This window comes from Lolium perenne, chromosome 3 (genome assembly GCF_019359855.2).
Source record: "Lolium perenne isolate Kyuss_39 chromosome 3, Kyuss_2.0, whole genome shotgun sequence".
Classification (NCBI taxonomy): Eukaryota; Viridiplantae; Streptophyta; class Magnoliopsida; order Poales; family Poaceae; genus Lolium; species Lolium perenne.
Window position 1 is genome coordinate 347,425,549 of NC_067246.2, and position 5,064 is coordinate 347,430,612.

General features: G+C 48.5%; 1 long non-coding RNA gene across 2 annotated transcripts; it reads left to right on the top strand.

Moving 5' to 3' along the window:
- The first annotated feature begins 345 nt into the window (after positions 1 to 345).
- On the top strand, positions 346 to 3,377 carry LOC127339004 (uncharacterized). Of its 2 annotated transcripts, XR_011756513.1 has the most exons (5): positions 346 to 753; positions 842 to 1,061; positions 1,160 to 1,269; positions 1,742 to 1,827; positions 3,166 to 3,377. It is a non-coding gene; the product is annotated as an uncharacterized lncRNA (long non-coding RNA). The 2 variants fall into 2 exon arrangements; XR_007874576.2 differs by having other exon boundaries at positions 1,742 to 3,377.
- Positions 3,378 to 5,064: the final 1,687 nt, after the last annotated feature.

Here is a 5,064-nt window from a genome sequence, read left to right on the forward strand (position 1 = left end):
TTTTACAAACCCTAGTTATTTTCTTTTCCTCTCATAAGGGTTTATAATAAAACCCCTCCGCATGTTATTCAAACCCTAAAACAAAATTATTTTATTTTTACTATAAAACATTTGGCTCTTATTTTGTCTCTATCTCTACCCTATATTCAAAACTCAAACTTTTGTTGGTGCTGGTACAAATCAATTTGCAAAAAGCAGGTTTCTAAAATAAAACAAAAGAGAAAACAGAAAAACCCCTTCCCCTTTTTCTTCCTTCTCTTTTCTGGCCCAAGGCCCCCGTACCGGTTCGGCCTTCTCTGTTTCTCCTTCCCTTCCTCGTCATCGATAGACAGCGACAGTAGGAGATGTCCCTACACGCCCACGCTCCCCGCGTGAGATCTCCCCCTCCTACTTTTTATCCTGGACCACGCCTCGTCCTCCTTCCTATCCTCCCAAACCACTCTGCTTCTCTCGCACGTCTCTCACCCCTCCATCTTTTCTTCTACCTCACGAAAGGAAACCGACACAGAAGAAAACCCCACAGCAACCACCAACCTCACCATGGCGCCGCCGCTCTACTGCGTCCCCTGCCGTTCCGAGGGCACCGGCGGATGCGCCTCGCCGCCCTCTCCATCCTCCTGCAAGGAATCGACCTGCGGTGCCTCATATCGTCTCCACGTTCGCCGTTCCCCCGCCATGCCCGGCGCGCTTCGGCGAGAAATCCGTCGCCGTCCGACCTCCTCCGGCCTCACCAACTCCTCCACGTCCTTCCTGGTGAGATAAGCTTCCTCCCGGCCCACTCCACGTTCAATTTCTTCCTTCCTACCGATTTGGCGGTGTTGACCGCCGATTTCCGCCGCAGGTGCTCGTCGCCGGCCATCCTCCGGTGGTTCCCCGGTGCCCGGACCACCACCAACAGACTCACCTTGATCCCCTGCAGCGAATGCGCCATCTCGCGCGTCCCGTCTCGCCTTAAATCGTCGGAATTCGTGGTCGTTTGGATCTCAGACCGCCATGGCCGAGCTGCCTAAGCTCCGCTTCATCTGCCCTGTTCCGTACAACAATCGATCAGTAGCGTAGTGGTAACCCCGCGTTTGCCTATCCAACAGATCCTGGGTTCAAATCGCACTTTGCCTAATTTAGGCCATCTTTTTTTTTGATATGTGGTGCCTTGATCCAGATCGGGCGCTTGATGGGTCTTGGCCAAGTTTCTCCGACGCAGCCCATCGCCCGCGCGGCCCAGTTTTTCCCGTCGCCGATGCAGACCAAATCCGGCCCAGGACAGCGCAGGTCCATCCTCTGCTTGTCTCCTTTTCTTTTTGCAAAAAAAAAACTTGGTAAAATCATATCTCCTAAACCGTAACTCGAAATAAAACGTATTTTATATGAAAATTGTTCAGAAAAATATGGGGAATATGAATATGCCATCCATTCATCTGTTTGCATCTTGCATCATATCGCGCGTTGATAGTTTCACCATTCCACCTCACATATATGCGGAGTATTTGGGACACCAACTAAGGTTTTCCCCGCTCTGTTTAATATTGAAGTAGCGCACCTTTGCCATGATATGCCATGCTAACAACCACTTAATTTTGACGGTATAAATGCAACTCCAACCCTAACTGTTTGTCCGGGGTTCCGACTCCGCTTAAATTGGATAAGTGCATCGCATCATATCTGCCATGTCATGCATATCTTATCATGACCATGCTGATTCTTCTTCCGTAGTAGTAAGATTTGCATCCATTGTTTGTTGTAGCATTTGCTTCTTCCCGGATAGGATCACGAAGTGTTGATGTGAGATACGACGAGTTCTCCGACAAGTTCTTCTGCAGCTTTTCTCAGGCGAGCCCTCTCTCTTCACCTATTTTACTCTCTCCCTCGCACTGCTATCCTTATGTTGCGATTCCTTATCGAGTCACGTGTCCTATTCCACTTGTTTACCATAATAATCCTATATGCACCATTCCTTACCCATAGTCGTTGCTTGATGTTTGAGCCTTGCGAGTCGTAGGCGTATTTAGGCTCTGTTGTTTATCTCGATCTGTTATCGGGATATGTTGGGTTGTTGGGAGGTTATTACATGCTATATCAGTTGTTGGAGATACACATGCTTTACTTAATTGTTAACAACTAAAATTGTAAGCAGAGGCATCTATGAGCCCCTTTGCGAAAGCATCGGAACTTTGACTCACTAATGTCCCCTAGGACCCGAGTTCTTGTTATCTGTTCCGAGACTGAGCGCTCTATCCACACGTGGGTATGCTTACCGGGTCTCCCCTCGACCACTGCCGGAATCTACAGCTTTCTCCAGTGGCCACAACTAGTTTGAATGTTTGTTTGTTTCTCTCGGGCGTGCAAGCATGTTTCTTTGTGGTCAGATGATATGATGTTACTTTTGGGGAAGCCATGTGTGCCTTGTATCCCCGTTGTCTCTTGCACGTCCGTAGGTGCGACACGTATTGTTAAGTGGTCATCCTCTAGTGGGCTCCGATCCTCTTAGCCGTTCTCGCAACAGCTAGGTCCGCGTCGGAGTTCCGATCGGGCTCTGAAACGGATTTAACCTAGATAGGTGGCTTCCTGGACATTGTTGTCGTGAAGGAGAGTGCGTGTCGTGATATCCACATGTCGCAAGTGGGTTGAGCGTGCGTGTGTGCACATTTGGGCACCCCTCCAGGGTTACAATCTTATCGATAAGCCGTGTCCGCAGTTATGGATGACTTGGAATTGTATAGCTTGATCATAGAACAACTTACACCTTATACTTGTTGTTAATAATCTGATAATAACTTGCATAGTAATATAGCACCACTACAACCGATACCTAATAAAACTTGTCCACCGTTGAGTGCCTTTTACATTGCTTCTTCGCAATTGTTGAAGGGGATATGTGTAATCGGCTAGGTTATGATTGTGTAGTATTTTATCTTTTACCTTGTGCGCTCTCTTATCTTCTCTGATTAGACGGATGTTGTAGCGTGTCTCTATTGGTTATAGTTTTGCTGCCGCTAAACCTACTATATAGCCCCAGGCGTTATATATTTATACTCGCCCGGCGAGCATAGCCATTTCTAGTCTCGCTAAGTACGTGCCGGAGTTCGTTCCTTGGTACTTACTCTCGCCTTTTCCCTTTCTCTTTTGCTTCCTCCCTTTTGTCGGCAACCGATGGCCCGACTTTGACAGGTACGAGATGACGACGTTAGCAAGGTTACCCTTCCGGCTTGGCCTGGGCAGGGTTATAGACGCCACTGGTTATCTTCAGGACTCTTAGTCCAATTTGTATCTTGTCCGTACTCGGGCGTATTCGATCTTCTGTATGATTTGGATCTTTGTATTGTATATTTGTATCTTGACTCATTGGAGTTGTTGTTGTAATATATGTTTCTTGTGGGCTCTATTGTAATCCTGTTGTAATGTTACCGCTCGTGTTAATTCCTCTGGCATCACGTGTGTGATTCGTCGCGCACGTCGTGTCGGAGGGCGTCTCTGAATCGATATCGTGCGGATTTCGGCGGGATCGCTGGAATCCTTAGGATACCGGTTCCGGGGCGTCACAAAGGGTCAATTGTAATCTTGCGGGACAGGTTAGAAACCCTTCCGGACTCTGTAAACTTGTGTGTTACGAATCCCTCGGCTCCAACTTGTATATAAGGAGGAGTCGAGGGACAAAGAGAGGATCGAATCATTGTTTAGCAAACCCTAGTTTTTACATCATCGAGTACTTTTCGGCTGAAACCTTCGAGATCTACTTGCCCTCTACATCCAACAAAACCTTAGTCTACTACTTGTAGGCATTGACAAGTTAATCCCTTGTCAATTGGCGCCGTCTGTGGGATTTAGAGGCGACAAGGAGCTGATCTCGATGGCACGTTCAGGATCGTCGACTTCATCGGCAGCAAGCAACATCATGGAGAAAGGTAAACAGATCGAAACTGGTCTCGTTGATTTTGTACCTCACCCGCCCTGCCGTTTGGATGCATATACGTATCTGGAGGAGCCCATGGAGATGACGTTCGGAAGGTTCCACTTTCGTATCGGGAAGGAAGGAACGTATCGTCTCGAAATTCCGACCTTCTCGAGGTTTCCGGTGGAACACACTGAATCTTCAAGCTCGGCATCATCGGTCGAGTCAGGCGACGAAGGAACCTCTTCGCCACGCTTCATCAGCACCAAGGCAAGCGAAAAACTCGCCAAGATCTTCAGCGACATGTCTTTCGAGTCGTCTGCAGACTCCTATATAAGCAGCGATTCCGAGAGCGTCGACAGCTTCGATTTCATCGACAAATCCATCACCATTGGAAAGGTCCTCACCAATCTCTACGATGGTGTCACCGAATCCAGCAAGGCGCGGAATTCAAAATATCATCAAATCTACGCCATTGGAGAAGCAAGTCGCGATCAGGAGGAAACGTCGGAGGCTTTCGACGATTTGGGAAATCCATACGTCGATCCCTCTGACCTAAGGCGAGGTTTAGGCAACAAATATGTCTGGCCTACACCACGTATGAGAGTTCAACTGCCACAAGCAGCGTGGGATAGAGCCGCAAGAGCTATGGATGGCTCAGAGCCAATGGCGACAACCGCCATGACTGAAGAATTGCAGGCATACCAATATAGACTCGCTCGAGCTGGAAGGGAGTTGGAAAAACAGACAGCGGCTTTGAACAGAAGAAGGGAAGCAGCTTCCGCGTCAAGCAGGCGAAGGGCGGAACTAAGTCGACATTCAGGAACTTCGGGAGATAGCCACAGAGAAGCTCGGAACAGAGCAAGGTCAAGGTTGCGAAACATACCTGAGGCAGAAAGAGAGAACCTAGTTCAAAACCTCGACATGTCCTTTATGTCGATAGACACAAGAGGGAACATCATCCCCAAAACACCGGAAGCTGGGTATATGGCGACACAAGCCTTTATCCTCGCATCTAGGCCACCTCCTGGAGATACAAGGGAAGCATTGTATAACATGGCCATGGCAGGTGTTGGAGCCATGGGAACAGCGTTTGCATCAACACCTCCCGAAGGATCAGCAAGGCAAAACAGTCCACGACTATTGTCGCAGTACAGGCCTCCCAAGAGAACAGCGAA